This window comes from Lepisosteus oculatus, chromosome 14 (assembly GCF_040954835.1).
Source record: "Lepisosteus oculatus isolate fLepOcu1 chromosome 14, fLepOcu1.hap2, whole genome shotgun sequence".
Taxonomy (NCBI): domain Eukaryota; kingdom Metazoa; phylum Chordata; class Actinopteri; order Semionotiformes; family Lepisosteidae; genus Lepisosteus; species Lepisosteus oculatus.
In genome coordinates, this window is record NC_090709.1 from 17,125,239 (window position 1) to 17,143,028 (window position 17,790).

Sequence of the window (17,790 nt, forward strand, 5' to 3'; positions counted from 1 at the left end):
TAAATAGAGGAACACTACACTACATTGGGCTACACGTGTGAAAAAGCGTTTACTTTCCGACCTCTCGATAGCTCAATTGCTAGATCTTAAGACTATAGACAAAAACAGTGGGCATTTCTTATGTCCCTGGTTTGAATCCAGCTCGAAGGATGGTGTTTTCTTGTTCCTTAATCAAAAAGTGAAAATTGCGAATTTGTCTTTCACTTTGACGTTCACCCGAAAGCTCAGTATATAAAGAAGTAAAGGCTCCTGTTCTGGATCCTAATCCTAATCCTCACGTCTGATTGTTTTGCTTAGACCTTTAAAATGTACACTGTGGACTGTTTGCTCTTCCTAACACAATTAAAAAGCCGCCGACAAACTTATCGATCGGGAGTTTAGTTCAGTGATAGCGCGCACTTAAGACGCTCCGTTTTCTATCGCCGGCATCTCTGTATTCTTTTTAAACGCGATATTTTTTATTCTTCGTGTGTGAATTTCAGGGAGACTCATAAACCCTTTGTCTGTTTTAAAGATACATTATTTTAAACCAGGCATAATGAAAGACGTAGTAACTAGACACACATACAAGACACATGAATAGTAGCGGCTTTGAATGCAATACAAACGCCAATGGCGCAATGGATAACGTGTCTGATTATGGATCAGAAGACTTTAGGTTTGTACTCCTTCCTGGTTCGTGAAGAAGCTTTTAAACCTCACTACTCAACACTGACATCGTAGGGTGTGCGGTCCTACACAACCTTACTATCGACTGGATGAGTCTTCTGTTCAATCTCCGATTCTTTCCGCACATTCCTGCTATTTCACCACCGTTATTGTAGGATAACAGCCACAGACACGAGAAGATATACTATTCCGAACAAATGTCTTAAAAAATCACGTTGAAAAAGGTGACAATACGTTTTTGTTTCTTTAACTTAACCTTACTTTTGCCTGTAAAGTTCACATTATTTTCTGTAGCCGCAAATCCCCAATATTTCTGCTGTCTCCCGAGAAACACAAGCATGGAGTCAAATCATATTAAATAACACAACACATCTATTAATTTAACACCCAGATGTGACAGAACACATGTAAGACTTACACACAGCTTTTAATATGCTCTAGTGAATTTGCAGGTGTCCTGGGGAGGGAAGAGAACTGATATTAAGGAAATACATATTTAAAGGGGATGTAAGTCTTAAATGTGTTTTGTCACATCTGGGTGTTAACTGAATAATTTTTTAGCATTATTTATTGTGTTTTGACTCTATACTTGTGTTTCTCAGGAGAGAGCAGAAATATTGATGTTTACATTTCTATTCACATTCCCGGTGATATTGACTGAGGTAATGCAGAAGCATGTTCTCTATAACAATAAACGGTGCGAGAAGACAGGAAGAAAGGCACCGCTAGGATTTGAACCCAGAATCTCCTGTTTACTAGACAGGCGCTTTAACCAACTAAGCCACGGCGCCGGCAGAATACCCCTCTTTTACTGCGACTTGGACACACCGCTCTGAGACACCTGCGTTCAGTAAGCGCTGAGTCGGCTGGCTGAGCACGTTGCCTCCTTTAGATTCAATAGGATTCAATAGGAGCCCCGACACTAAGAGAAACCTATAGAAATGGGTCTTATCCGGCACTTTTCATGTCCAATGCGCTTGACATCTCCCACGGGCGACAAAGTTCATTTACGACACCTTTCTTTCTTTCTTCTTTCAGCAGGAGTACAATAATGGCAACAAGATGCTTGGAGTTCGGCATTTCATTTAGTCTGCGGAAACATCGTATCGGAATGAACTGCCTGAGATAAAAGAGTAATTGCGGTTTCAGATCGTTTTTACAGAGCATTGCGTTGTTCTGCTCATGCTGACTACACGCTTTAGATATGTCATTTACTGCAAGCGTTGCTTTTCCAGGTTTTTCTGAAATTCCTCGCATTTGAGCCAGCACTAAAACATTTCATTCCCGTCGCTGAATACATCGTGGAAACGGTATTTGCAACGGAATGCTGTCACACATGAAACATTTTCGTTATTCGGTTCTGAAGTTTGAAAATGAAAATAAAACGGGGGTCACCTCATAGGCTTGAAAGAAGTCCAAGCAGCATAAAAACCCACGAATTCTCACAAAGGCTGCACCTTTCTTCTGCTGCTTTTAGAAATCTGCCTTAAACATTTGAATGCATACCTTACTGCTGCTAATCACATTCACGTGTTTACGAAGCTTTTTTCTGTCCGTTATGTTTTTGCTAAGCAGTTTCTCCGTTTTCCTCGTACTGTGATTCTCAGTGAGCACAACAAGACTGAAACAGTGTAAAGGCAGGTAAAAAAGACAGGGTAAAACGCCTGACTGTCAGAAGTGGGATTTAAACTCGTGCCTCTATTTGGAGAGCGAAACACAAAGCTTAAAAGACACAAAGCTGTGAATTTGCTGTTTTAAACCGCTCGACTGTTCTAAAGATATGTGTGCAATCATTGCACCAGTCGCATCCGATTTTCTGTAACTTTAGAACGATTGATACGACTGGACAAACACAATTTGTGGCGTTTAGCATGACATGGAAAACGGTACCGGAGCATTCGGGCCCGGACCACCAGACTCAGAGACAGTTTTAACCCCCACACTATCAAACTATTAAACTCCCAGCCTCTCTCACTCTCTCCTCACCTCTCACCTATGATCTGAACCTCACGGTGCCTTCTTTCTTACCAAAAACCCAAACACACATTGAAAATCTACCTCTACCATACATGTCAAAAGCTCACTCCCCATCATTTCTATCCCTTTATTTCATTCTTTTGATGCATGTTTTTGCACATAACCTGTTACCTTTTTGTTGTTTTGTACACTGCCTGTTGTTGTTTTTTGCACATTGGCTGTTGTTTCTGTCTGTCTTTTGTTATACAATTGTATTGTTGTTGTGTTTTTTTCTTTGTACTACTTATGTCCGAGAGCTAGCTACAGTAAATAGCATTTCGTTATACCATATACCTGTGTATGAGTATAATGACTATAAACTTGGACTTGAACTTGACAAGTCTTGCAGGCAGTATATTATTTTATCGTTTACTCGTTTAAAAAAACACGGTCTTTTCGTTCCTAAGCCAGATTTTTAGTGCTTTCGAACGTTACTTCCAACCTGGACTGACAGCTCACCCGATCCGTTTGTGATCAGACCATGGAGTGGGGGGCTGTACCAAGTGCACGTTCCTTCCCAATGCTGAGGCGATCATTTGGAAGATGGGTGTGAAGAGAGACAAGCTTTGTCGACTAAAAAACAAAGCAGGATATGCAAGAATACTAATCACTGGCGACAGTTATGTCCTCTTACTATTGAGACCCCTACATTGCGAGTTTTTGACTTTAGTTTTAGACTTTGAAACTAAAGGAAAGCAGTGACAAATGAAACAGGCACGGGTGGGGTTCGAACCCACGCTCGTCGGTTTACGAGACCGACGCCTTACCACTCAGCCACCACGCCTTCGAGTAAATGTGGGAATAATGTTGTTCAAATTATTTTTTTCTGAATCTGGTTTACATCGCCTGGATGCAGCAACAACAATAAAAGGGATACTTGTCCTTAAACTTGGTTGTTCTTCTATTTCTCTAGCATGACTGCGTCCTGCTGCTCGGCTTTTGTTTGTAAACTTTGAGCGAGCGCCCCGTTCAGTGTCACTTTGTCACTGTGGTCAGAAAGCATTCTTGATTCTGCTTGAGCTGCTTCATGAATTCTAGCGATTGTAAGAGCTTTTCTAAAGTCAGCCCTTCCTCCTGCAGCAATTTATAGTCTCTTATGTGCACATTTTTCCACAAGTTGATATCTTAACATGTCAGTTTCCAATACTCCAAAGTCACAAGATTTAGCCAGTTCTCTTAGTGCAGTCAAAAAAGCAACAACAGATTCGTCCTGAGACTAAGTTCTCTGCCTAAATTTATGCCGTTCCAAAACCACATTTCTCCGCGGTGTAAAGTAAGCGTCTAAGGCAGCTACAGTCTGTTCATATGTACCTTTTTCTCCAGGGAGGTTGGCGAAAATCCGCTGCACGGGAACCCCGATACAGTGCAGTAATGTAGCACGCCTCACGGCATCCTGAGCTTCTGTAGATCCACTTACACCCCTTTAATTATGTATTTCCTTAATTTCAGTTCTCTCCACCAGGACACCTGGAAATTCCCAAAAGCATAATACAGCTACTAAAGTACTAATGTTAAAGATAACATTAAACTTTATTATTAAGATATCACGCTTTTATTAATAAAATATGTATTGATAAAATTCCTTGTGAATAATTGTAGTGTCTGGAAAGCAATTTTAGTTAAATATAAAAATAATTTTCAAACAAGTGGTGCATCAGTTCATTACTTAATGACGATATTATTCCACTACACTCAGGACAGTTCCAATGTAATCTATTGTTCCGCTTAGTCTGCTACTTCAGTAACATCTAATGGGCAGCAGCTGTTATTTTAGGTTTGTTGCAATTGAGAACAGGTTCAGTACAGAGCTGCTGAAAAATTTCAGAGGCCAAGTTTGTTTCAACTCACCCGTTGTAGCTACCGATCAGCAACAAGGAGAAACAAAACATCAGTTTTGCCTTTTTTTTAAAAAAAGGGAAACAGAGTAGTAGTTATTGAGGTCATTTCAGGTACAATGTAAGAACTAAAATGAACTAGTCCCATAGTAATGCGTGGGGTCCTATTAACAGAAAAAAAAATAGTTGTAACCCGAAAACACAACAAACACAAAACGAGAAGTCTTCCGGGAACCTCGGTAAATCCCTGTAGTTGTCTAACAACTATAAAAAAACAACCAAATGCAACAACTTAAAAAGAAAAAGAACATTTAAAAACAAATCTGGGGAACAACAAAAACATAATCTAATGCAAGAGCTTTATCAAGTCCAGTGCTCCTCTCGTCTCAGTAGACCTCTCTCATATATTTGTGTACAGGTCAACTGGAGGTACACAGCTGATGGTACTTTAAGTAGGGAGCTGCGTCAGCATGGGTGGGCTTCAAAGGAAAAAGTATAGGTTTATTCCATGCTGAAAAGAGAAGGAAACACAATGTTTCAGCTGTGGAGCCTTCTTTGATTGTGACTCGAAGTAAACCTTTACCTTTACTTGTTCGTTTGATGTTAATTTATCTCCATCAGATACCTAAGAGTATCTAAACTCGACAGTTGCTTTCAGTAGCTAAAGACACTGCTCCAGGTGAGGCTTGAACTCACAACCTCGGCATGACTCCGCTGTGCACTGCTGTATAAGTACCGCGCGCTGACCGATTGCGCCACTGGAGCTGTGCAAAATGCGCTCCTCATACAGACTGAAGTTGCACAAACAGGGTGAAAACAGTTTCGGTTGTGGATCCATCTCCTCATGGGGAAAAGCAACAGTAAAATATCAAGGAAAATACAAGAAAAGAAACTGAAAGAATTGTGCTAACAGCAAAGGGGGACGGAGGGAGGTGGTCGGACAAGTAAATTAACTTTTTTGTAGCGACATTTTCAAGTCGCCTCCTTTACACGCAATTGCAGCCCCGACACTGAGAGAAGCATGAGAAATGGCTTCAATTACAATGTGAAGCGCAGTACAGGGTCGATGGCTTCACATCTCCCATCAATCAAATAAAATTGCAGTAAAGCGATCTAAATATGACTCTTAAGTACTGGGAAAGATGATTATTTTGAGCGTGCCTCCCAGGGTCTGCTACGAGGCTAAAGTTGGCTTCTTATTCGCGTTTTTCGTTCCACCTTAAATGGTGCTGCTCTGATGTTATATCTCTTCTTGTGCCGAAGAGCAGTCATACCTGACCCGTCTGGAATGACCACTGACAGACTTTATCCAGAAGCGACGGCACCACTCACAGTAGAATGAGTGAGAAATACAGCATGACATGGGGAGGTAAGGGGCTCCCACAATCCATCTTTCCTCACATTACTGATTTTTTTCAATAGCATTTTGACCTTTTTTCACATTCAGATTTTTTTCACATTTAATAAAATCTTTTAATCAACAACATTAAGAAAACAAATGGAACATTTTTTGGAACAATAATTTAAAAAAAACTTTCAATGCCTTGGTTGTATACGTGTGCACACCCTTTATAAAGGGAGTTGCAACAGTGCTGAAATGTAAAGAGCATTTCTGTAGGGAAAACAGCATTTTTTCTGCCTTGATGTTAAGCTTAGAGAGTCTGTCTTTTAGAAATTCTATTTCTAAACACCTTGCACAGCCTCCCGACAGACTAACAAATATTTTTTGGAGAAATTGGCTCACACACTGGAAGACACTAACGTTTATCTACGTTAGAATATGTGAATAACAGTTTAACAGAAAACGTTTGTAATTGTGATTTTGTTAAAATTCAATAAATCGTCTATCAACAGTAAGAAAGTATAAGAAATTGTTTTATTTCATAAACTATAAGACAATTAAGAGAGTTTATAGGTCATATCCATCACTTATGTTCTTTTAACTCTAGTGTTCAGGATCCAAACCCAGGTGCGGACGGTTGTGTTTCTTGAATCTCTTGTAATCATCAAGAGTCGATGTGTAGTCCTTCAGTACTTTCTCGAGTTGTGCCATGGATATTTTATACGATCAATACTTGTCATCCTCTTTTGCATTTACCTTAACAAACGGAAAAAGTTCAAAGTGTGTTTATGGCTGTGCTTAACATTTACACGAGAGCAGTACAGGACACGCAGTGAGGAGTTCGTGAAGCTTTCAGTTTAGTGCGGAGTTCAGAAGGAGGATTCGCTCGCTGAATAATCTCTCAGGAAATCCGGGGTGAGATTCAACAGGTGTTTTCTGCAACAGCCAAGACAAGTGTGAAGCAATCTCTGGATTTCCTGAATTTGAACTAAATTATTAGTTCAAATAATTTAAGATTAAACAGAACTAAATGAGGTACATTTAAAACAGCAGCGCAACTCTGCAGCACGTCGAGTGTGCCTGCATTTAATTTTGTAAACTTGTCTCTCTCTGAACAAGAGCAAAGAGTTCTAATTCAACAGAAGATTGCGATGTGAGTACTATAACATAAAGCACCTGGAGATGCCAGGGATTGAACCCGAGACCTCATACATGCGAAGCATGCGCTCTACCACTGAGCTACATCCCCAATGAAAAATTTTATGGAACAGACTTAGAGATGTGGAAATGCTCACTGATCACAATTCACCACTCACGAAGAATGCCTGCAGTTTCCCACTTTCGCGTTTCTTCTACTACAGAGTAAATTCATAGGAATGAAGAAATAAGGAAGGAAAAATAATCGCATCGAAGCTTCAAGAGACTGGGCACAAATTAATCTGTTATTTTTGTATCCAGTTACATGGGCGACGGTGGTTGATTCCCAGACGGGGGAGTGCTTTTTTTCTACCTCCTTACTCGACTGTCTTTCAATTCTATTTTATTTGAAAGCTTTTTGCATCTTTTAAGTGCTCTTGATTAAACTATGCATAGAAAAACAGCAGTACTGATGATTTAACGTAAAAGGGTGAAACAACGCCCCGGCACAGGAATGGTAACAGGAAGGATCGTGTTCTTATTTAATATGTCCTTTTGAGATGTCTTGTCAATGCACACAGGCGGTAGAGCTGAATAATTTACTTTTAGTGGTGTTTTTAAACAAAGATGGAACACGTTCTTTCTATACCAGGAAGAAAGGAGCAGACTTGACCTTTAAGAGGCAAAAATGACACCTTATCAAAGCTAATATTAATTAAAATGACATCACAACAAAAGAGTGGAGCCTTGAGTGAATAAAGCCTTGAGTGGAGCCTTGAGTTTTCATTGGACGTCTGTGTCTCCATAACTTTGTAGGTGAGAGAGAGGATTGTGATAATTTCCAGGTGCTTCTCGGAAGTGCGTTGGTGGTACAGGTGCCTTCCAAATAATTAAGTCGTGTTTGAATCCCAGCCAGTACAAACCCAAATCTTTTCAAGATAATTTGTGGTCCGCTAACACATCTTTGGAAACACTACAACAGGTAACACCCCGTGTGAAACACCATGAACATCTGTTAAAGTTTTACATACTCTCACGTAAATAAACGTTAGTGTTTTCTGGCGTGTGAGCCAATTTCTCCAAAAAATATTTGTTAGTCTGTCGGGAGGCTGTGCAAGGTGTTAAGAAATATAATTTCTAAAAGACAGACTCCCTAAGCTTAACATCAAGGCAGAAAAAATGCTGTTTTCTCTACAGAAATGCTCTTTAAATTTCAGCATTGTTGCAACTCCCTTTATAAAGGGTGTGCACACGTATGGCATTGTACAACCAAGGCATTGAAAGTTTTTTTTAATTATTGTTCCAAAAAATGTTCCATTTGTTTTCTTTTTAATGTTTTTGATTAAAAGATTTAATTAAATGTGAAAAAAATCTGAATGTGAAAAAAGGTCAAAATGCTATTGAGAAAAATCAGTAATGTGAGGAAAGATGGATTGTGGGAGCCCCTTACCTACCCATGTCATGCTATATTTCTCACTCATTCTACTGGGAGTGGTGCCGTCACTTCTGGATAAAGTCTGTCAGTGGTCATTCCAGACGGGTCGGGTAATGACTGCTCTTCCGCACAAGAGACACGTGACTTGCGAGGATCCCGACAGTGTCAACTTTCTTTCAGAGCCCGGATAACTCAGTCGGTAGAGCATCAAACTTTTAATCTGAGGGCCCAGGGTTCAAGTCCCTATTCAGGTGGTTGAACTGTTCTTAAGTCTATTGTGAATGTCATTCTAAATAGTCTTTTATCTTTCACTGTTCTAGCTGTACTGTGGTTATTTTAAATGTCCATTACTTGTATTTACAGTAGTGTATTTAGTGTTTCATTTCACAAACCAAAAATGTTCAAGTAGATCTTGTCACTCTACTCCACGTAATCATCTAAATTAAATCACAGTAGAGTACAGAACACGCAGTGAGGAGCTCACACAGTGAGTACTCTTGAATACGACAAGAGGAAAGGCACACTGCACATCAGTAGTATAAAGCGACACCTTTCGTAAAACTTTTGACAGGTACCACGCCCCCCTTTTCCAGCCAATGGTCGTCCACGGTGTTTGGTTGTCCCGCCCCTTGCCATCCAATGGCGTGTTGTTATTTGTGCATGTCCCGCCCCCTCAGGAGCCAATGGTGTGGGTCGGAACCCCCGCCTCCCCCCGGCCGGTCGTTCCGGAGCCTCAGGGTCCCAAAGCCCCAAGGCAGTGCATCCCTCGCTTTAGGTGTGTGCAGGTGTGTATTGGTTTGGAAGGGGACCATGTCTGCCGCGGGGTTGAGTGTGTTCTATTATAACCCTAGGAAATCGGGTAGTTACGGCGGCGCGGGGAGTCTGTTGCAGGCCGCAAGATCCTGGGGTGTGAGCTGCGCCAGCCGCGGCCGGGTGGCCCAGTGGTTGTCCGGCTGCACAAGCCGTGTCTCCAAAGCAGCAGGGGTGCAATCATGCACACACACACTGACTGCGTAAAGTCTCACGGAAAGAACTCGCAGGACAAACACCAGGTGAAATGTGAACCGCTTTATTTCAACAGGGGGTTTTCAAACACCGAAACAGCGCAGCCGCACTTTTTACACAAGTTACAGACTCCAGTTTGCAAGTATGTGAAATGTGAACCGCTTTATTTCAACAGTGGGTTTTCAAACACCGAAACAGCGCAGCAGCACTTTTTACACGTTACAGACTCCAGTTTGCATGTGAAATGTGAACCGCTTTATTTCAACAGGGGGTTTTCAAACAGTGAAACAACGCAGCACACATGCATTACCGGCTCCTGTTTGCATTCAACAATTAAATGTTGGTGCGGAAAATTAGTTCGCTACACATAACCACCACCCCAACATTGCTGAGAAACTTTGCAGCATCTGAAAAAGCATTCATAACCCCCTTCCGCTCCCCGTGTCTAAAGCCATGCGAACCACACTGGGCGATCCGATCTAGCAGAGCAAAAACATTTGCCTGCGTAATCAGCGGGATGGTGTTACCACAGGTTCTGAGCAAAACACGCTGTATTTTGGAATACACACTGTAGAACCCCTCAGGCTTCCTTTTCTGATCTGAAAACATCAGATCCGCAATAATTTCACTCAAGTTCTTGACATACACATCTATCTCTTTAACAAATTTAAGGACATTAGCATTTGACTCTTTGTTTTGCATATCAAGCTTTGTAGAGAGAAGTGTGTAAAGCACTCTTAGTAAGAATTCAGACGTATACATTCGAAATTCTTCATTCTTCGGACGATGGCGGTCCTCAATTATATTTTTTAGCAACTGTTTTATGCGCCGCTCAGTGTCATTTGTAATGGTGTACGAACCCAGACACCGGGCGGTGTACAGAACAGCCGATAAAATTCGGGCTAAACTGAGAGACTTATAAATATCTAAAGTGGCAAACGTCACGTCTTCAGACCCATCTGTGTAGCTGCCAGACAGGCATGTGTGACCCCGCTGCCCGGGATGGTCAATCAGACAGGCCGGGCAGTCATCAACCAGGACCCCCTTTAAACAGTGTTTGAAGATGCAATAAACTACTGCTTTCACAACCTGGGGCATAACATCGGGCTCATTAGGGACATAGGCATCAGCTTTATTAACATTTGGGCGAACACACAAGCATAGACACGAGACATTCACGTGTGCCGGTAGGCTGAAGATTGACCCGTCCACATCCTCTTTATTCTATTAAAGGAAAAAGAAAAGGAAGGCTTAACAAAATAGACATGCTTTGTACCTAAAATATTGAGCATTTAACGCGCTTGTGAGCTAAGGTTTTTCGTTAATATTTACCATTTGTAGCGTGGCATCATCGCTAGCACCCGGCAGTTCTTCAACATCTGGTACCCCAGCTGAACTCACACCCCCGCCGCTGTCACAGGGTGTAGAGGGTGGGGTTGGGTTTTGCTAAAAAGAAGATCAAGTATTAAAATGACATAGGCTAAGCACCGATACAAGTACGATCAGAAAAATATTTTAGCCGCCTACCTCTTGACTTTGTAGAGTAGCGGACCCCGTTGTTTCTTCACACAAAGAAGCCATCTCAGCACCTCTGCGGTGTCTGACAGCTCCAAGCACGCACTGCGACCCTGTCAGGCCGGAGCATTTAAGAATATGCGCCAATGGTGTAACACGCCTACATAACACAAGACATTTTTCAATTGGTTGTGATGACCCCCCCGATTTATCGAGCGCGAAAAGTATTCATACATCTGTTTATAAGTTTTAAAGTATTAACACACAATGCAAACACAAATGTTGTGTTTCCCCAGAAAATAAATTTTAAGTTTTCTCATTTACAAGCACACCATGTATTTCACGCAAAAATGTTCTTAACATTATTAAAAAATAAAACCTCAAAACGTCAAGCTTGTTTTGTGAACACGTCCCTATAAAGAACAGATAAGTTTTCTTATAGCGTTAATAAAAAACATTTTGTTTGATAATATTCTTAGCGGTCTGTTGGTGAATCAAACACAGACAGCGCGACACATTTTCACCACGTTTAACAGCTATGAAATTTAGACACCGTTGTATGCCTTAAAATAATATAGATTTTTAATAATATAGATTTTAACATTATAACAGTCTAAAACGTTTTCTAAAATGTTTCTTAAAATAATTTCTACAGACCAGTACGTGCACCCCCAACGATACCTAAGATTAATGGTTTTATGGGGGGCCATGTGTGTTTCTTAGAAGAGAATGTTTATCGGTTTGGGTATAAGTACCAGAGGTTTAACAGGCGAAGTTTTAGCTGCATTCCAATTCCTACAGTCTCATGTTATCGCCTAACTCGTCAGAATGGATCACGCCGATCAATTTCAACAGTCTGAAGATATTCTATTTACAGACTTAACACTGCTCGACTTGGTAGACGAAGGCCAGGACTCCACGAATTTCAGCGGTATGTATATCCGGCTTTTTGTGAGACAATTACAACGTCACGATGCATGTCTCATGTTTGATATAGTTACAAAACGTTGTATAATATTTGTATACTAGACAATATTGAATTATTATAATGGAATTACCAGGGAGTTGCTCCATAATGTGGTCGTGACTGTGTGTATCTATTCATTTCCATTAGCCCCAAAAACCACAGCTGTAAAAAGGCCAGTTACCGCACAGTCCAACACTGGTGAGTATTTACGACAATGTTTTGAATAACACTTTACGACCATGTGAGTCTTAAAGACACCGGGGTATATACTCCACACCAAAACTCGTGTGTCTATTCCACAGACGCGGGAGAAGGGACAAGTCGCTACACATTTAAAAAAACTCGTTTGGGGTTTACAATCCCACCGCAAAACCTTGTGGAGACAGATGTTCACGCCATACCAGAGGGTGCGGGGCATATTATCAGATCGCCTGAGAGAAGAGGTCGGTATTATATAAAACATTCTTTTAGCATGGCCATTTAAACGTGTCTATAATTAAAAAAAAAACAACCGTTTTTTGGTAATTTGCGGTGTTGAGTTCTTTCACTAATGGTATTTTCCCACTCTGTGCAGACCCCGGACCTTCAAAAAATAAACTGCGACGCGCCAACACGTTAACTGGGTCAACGAGCTCAAAACGTCTGAAATCAACAAGCAAAGGTTAATATAATTTAAGCGTGGTCAAGATGTGTTATGATCCACTTACGGCAAACGTTGCTTCTTTTGTTAGGATGTTAATTCGCTGAAAGATCCTACATCGCGTAGTTTTCTGTTTGGGAGTGTTAAAAAACCTTATTTTAAAACTGCTTAGCTTTTAAAGTTAAAAGCGACTGGTCTGTGCAAGGGTCTACAGGCCGTTAACCACGCTCTAGTAGCGCCACCACAGCCGTAAAGGAAACCGGTGTAACAACATGTCCGGGTAACTTGTTCCACTCACCCGGAGCCCTGTGTGTAAGGATGCACCACATGTGTGGCGTTTTTATCATAGTTATCGTAGTTTTCTGATTTTGACAGTTTAGATTTCATTAATTGTTGTGTTGAAAAGTCTTTTATTTTTATCACCGTGTAGTTTTTTTGATTTTGAGATGTGGAGCATTGGCGTGGTAATAAAAAGTCTTTTATTTTTTCACACAGCCGCTGTATCGACGAGCGGTGAAACAAATGTGGCGGAAACGTCGGACCCCAAGGTGGTGACTGCATCGGAGACGGCTGTTAAGACGCTGACCAAAGCCAGACGTGTCAAGCCTGCGGAGAGAAATCATAACGTGCCTAAAGACTTTGTGTTGGGTGATGTGCTAGATTCAGTGCGCAGTATTACACAGTCACTATCAACGGCGATCACTAATGAGGTTGCCAAAAAACGAGCTTTAGAGCGTCTAAGAGCGGTTTTAGCCGGTGTACAGACCTTGTTTCCAAAACAGATCCAGGTTTTCACCGCTAACCTCTTTAGATATAATTTCTACAGAAGATGCCGCTCTAAACTCTGGATTTCAGACCATGATGATGATATTTCATACTTCATTGGTGCAAATCCCCGGTGATAAATGACTAAACATGCAGTCTAAAAAGTGCTTAAAAGACCGACCGCTTGCCAACCGCAAGCTTTTGTACATAAATAAAAGAATTAAACTGGCAAAAGCATGTTTGTTGTGTCGTCAAAGATTCAGAGAGAGGCATCAGATTTCCCAAGGGCCGCCCGAACCACGCAATGAGAATGCCATGGTAGAAAATAACTTAAGGCCCGAGGCTGTTGTAGCAGAACAGGATGTCGGTAACCGAGAACCGGTTGTATTGAACGATCTGAATCAGGTTGGTGGCGGTGCAGGGGCGAATAGAGACCCCTTAGTTTTCCTGGAGCGTATACGTAGTTATAACAGGTCTTATAATAATTTTAGAGCAACAGAGCACCATGAAGAATGTCATATGTACAGGCTATAGACGCTGTGCATGGTGCAGTCCAGAGAATATTGGATGAATTTTCTCCAAACATCGGGGCGAATGATTTTGTACAGCTGCGATTGACTGCGGGTGGTTTTAACAAACCCTTGTTCTCACGCAGGAGACACCCTGGAGAATTAAATGCTGCCGATTTTTTAAGCCACATCTCGGACCTCTTACAGAGCCACACAGAGGTTCTCACCGATGACAGCCTCCGCTTAGTGGTGACGATAGTTAGGAATATGCAGGGGGGTGCCCGCCGAAGATTTAAATCCGTTCTGTACAGCCGGGTAATTGCTCAGAAAAAAGCGCACCTTATCGACTTACATTACACGGGCGGTAATCTGTGTTTCGCCGGGCGTGTGTACGGTTTGTTGAATGAAGGTTGTACCGATAGGGAAATGTTACAGAGCGCTAAACGAATGCACAAAGAGTTGTAATATTTTACAACGGGGCCCACACCACCAAATTCTAAAATACTTTTTGTTCTACTGCATGAAGAGCATTTTTATGGGGTTTTAAATATTAAAGCTTTTGTGGGGGCGGCGTATTTTTGCACTAACTGCCATGTGGCGTATAGCCACAAGAACGCACACGCCTGTGTTAAAGCTTGTAAAACCTGTTTAGATCCCCAGTGTTGCAAAATTGCAGAAATTCAGAATTGCCCGGCCTGTAAGGTCTTTTGTCGTAGCTCTCAGTGTTTGGCGAGACACTTGCGGAATGCGGCGACGGGTGTGAGTAAGTGTGAGCGCAGGGTCTTTTGTGAGAAATGTGGGGTTTATAACCTCGCAAGTCACAAATGTAAAGAGAAAATGTGCTCGCCTTGTAACAACGTGATTGACACCCCTGACACACATTTGTGCTACATACCGCCTTTGGACAACCCCAAAATTTCAAACAAGTACATTTTTTTCGACTTTGAATGCATGCAAGAAACGGGGAAACACATACCAAATTACGTCCACGCCCTTCATATTGACAATAAACGAAGCTGGGAATTTTATGGTGAAACTTGTCTAAAGGATTTTGTGTGTAAATTTATCGATAGACGTTTCAAAAACCATACGTTCATATCGCACAATGGCAAGGGATATGACAATTACCTAGTAATCAGACAGTTGTTAGCTGCAAAGATGGACGTTGAACTAATTAATCAGGGTGGTAAGATAATGTGTATGACCGTAAAAGCTCTGAACATCAGATTTATCGATTCTTTAAACGTTCTACCTATGAAATTAAGCAAACTGCCGGCCGCCGTGGGGTTCCCTGGGGCTAAGGGTCATTTTCCACACTTGATGAACACTTCAGAAAACCAAAATTATGACGGCTCGCTGCCGCTGCCAGAACTTTACGGCGTTAACTACATGCTGCCGAGCGAGAAAGCCGGGTTTTTGGTTTGGTATGAAGAATGCAGGGGAAGTGTGTTTAACTTACAGAGAGAGTTGAAACGTTACTGCCAGTTGGATGTGGCAATTCTAAGAGAAGGCTGTATCAGGTTTCGGGACGAGGTCATGAATATGACCAGACAGACACTCATGACTGAGTTAGGGGCCGCCTGTGTTGTCTGCATCGACCCCTTTCAGTTTGTGACCATCGCTAGTGTCTGCATGGCCATGTTCAGACTTATGTTTTTACAGGAAGAGACGATTGCGTTGCTACCCCATGAAAATTACCACCGCCAGCAAAAACGATTTTCTACACCCAGCATTCAATGGCTTACAGTGCCTTGCGAAAGTATTCGGCCCCCTTGAACTTTTCAACCTTTTGCCACATTTCAGGCTTCAAACATAAAGATATAAATTTTTTATTTTATGTGAAGAATCACCAACAATTGTGAAGTGGAACAAAATCTATTGGATTTTTGAAACTTTTTTAACTAATAAAAAAATGAAAAGTGGGGCGTGCAAAATTATTCGGCCCCTTTACTTTCAGTGCAGCAAACTCACTCCAGAAGTTCAGCGAGGATCTCTGAATGATCCAATGTTGTCCTAAATGACTGATGGTGATAAATAGAATCCACCTGTGTGTAATCAAGTCTCTGTATAAATGCACCTGCTCTGTGATAGTCTCAAGGTTCTGTTGAAAGCGCAGAGAGCATCATGAAGACCAAGGAACACACCAGGCAGGTCCGTAATACTGTTGTGGAGAAGTTTAAAGCCGGATTTGGATACAAAAAGATTTCCCAAGCTTCAAACATCCCAAGGAGCACTGTGCAAGCGATCATCTTGAAATGGAAGGAGTATCAGACCACTGCAAATCTACCAAGACCTGGCCGTCCCTCTAAACTTTCAGCTCAGACAAGGAGAAGACTGATCAGAGATGCAGCCAAGAGGCCCATGATCACTCTGGATGAACTGCAGAGAACTACAGCTGAGGTGGGAGAGTCTGTCCATAGGACAACAATCAGTCTTACACTGCACAAATCTGGCCTTTATGGAAGAGTGGCAAGAAGAAAGCCATTTCTCAAAGATATCCATAAAAAGTCTCGTCTAAAGTTTGCAACAAGCCACCTGGGAGACACCCCAAACATGTGGAAGAAGGTGCTCTGGTCAGATGAAACCAAAATCGAACTTTTTGGCCACAATGCAAAACGATATGTTTGGCGTAAAAGCAACACAGCTCATCACCCTCAACACACCATCCCCACTGTCAAACATGGTGGTGGCAGCATCATGGTTTGGGCCTGCTTTACTTCAGCAGGGACAGGGAAGATGGTTAAAATTGAGGGGAAGATGGATGCAGCCAAATACAGGACCATTCTGGATGAAAACCTGTTGGAGTCTGCAAAAGACCTGAAACTGGGACGGAGATTTATCTTCCAACAAGACAATGATCCCAAACATACAGCAAAATTTACAAAGGAATGGTTCACAAATAAACGTATCCAGGTGTTTGAATGGCCAAGACAAAGTCCAGACCTGAATCCAATCGAGAATCTGTGGAAAGAGCTGAAAACTGCTGTTCACAAACGCTCTCCATCCAACCTCACTGAGCTCGAGCTGTTTTGCAAGGAAGAATGGGCAAGAATTTCAGTCTCTCGATGTGCAAAACTGATAGAGACATACCCCAAGCGACTTGCAGCTGTAATCGCAGCAAAAGGTGGCTCTACAAAGTATTAACGCAAGGGGGCCGAATAATTTTGCACGCCCCACTTTTCATTTTTTTTATTAGTTAAAAAAGTTTCAAAAATCCAATAGATTTCGTTCCACTTCACAATTGTGTCCCACTTGTTGGTGATTCTTCACATAAAATAAAAAATTTATATCTTTATGTTTGAAGCCTGAAATGTGGCAAAAGGTTGAAAAGTTCAAGGGGGCCGAATACTTTCGCAAGGCACTGTATGTACATCGAACACACAGAGCCCGTTAAAATCCAACACGCGTTAACCACGGCCGGTGAGTTCAAGGTTGGCCCATATTTTCTGGATGGTTATGCTGTAATTGACGGAGTGCCGACAGCCTTTGAGTTCAACGGTTGCTTTTTTCACGGTTGTAGCGTTTGTTATTGTAAAAACGATTTTAAACGATTTTAATCCGCTGACAAACACTACTTTTGGTTGGTTGTACAGAAAGACGATGGTGAAAATTAATTTTCTCAAAATGAGAGGTTTTAACGTGCGTGTTTTGTGGGAGCACGAGTTCAGAGACATGCTTGTTGAAAATGGAGACTTGGGTAAATTTCTAACAGCGGGTCGCTTTTTGGGGGGAGAACAAATGAGATTTGTTTGCATTACACAGCGCAGCCCAGTGAAAAAATCCATTACTATGATTTCACCAGTCTGTATCCATTTGTGAACAGAACTAAAAAATACCTACTGGGGCACCCCCGAATAATTTATAAGAACTTTGGAGATTTAAAACAATATTTCGGTTTAGCAAAGGTGAAAGTTTACCCACCCAGATGTTTGTACTTTCCAGTTCTTCCAACCAA

General features: G+C 41.6%; 1 protein-coding gene and 4 non-coding genes across 5 annotated transcripts in view; all 5 read right to left on the reverse strand.

Moving 5' to 3' along the window:
- LOC138242792 (zinc finger protein 271-like) overlaps positions 1-17,790 on the reverse strand; it is a 781,993-nt gene that overhangs the window by 72,327 nt on the left and 691,876 nt on the right. The window lies entirely within an intron of this gene.
- Positions 1,387-1,460, reverse strand: trnat-agu (transfer RNA threonine (anticodon AGU)). The gene has a single exon. It is a non-coding gene; the product is annotated as a tRNA-Thr (tRNA).
- trnat-cgu (transfer RNA threonine (anticodon CGU)) lies at positions 3,398-3,469 on the reverse strand. The gene has a single exon. It is a non-coding gene; the product is annotated as a tRNA-Thr (tRNA).
- Positions 5,192-5,285, reverse strand: trnai-uau (transfer RNA isoleucine (anticodon UAU)). Its single transcript has 2 exons — positions 5,248-5,285; positions 5,192-5,227 (listed from the first exon to the last, which is right to left on the reverse strand). It is a non-coding gene; the product is annotated as a tRNA-Ile (tRNA).
- On the reverse strand, positions 7,040-7,111 carry trnaa-cgc (transfer RNA alanine (anticodon CGC)). Its single transcript has one exon. It is a non-coding gene; the product is annotated as a tRNA-Ala (tRNA).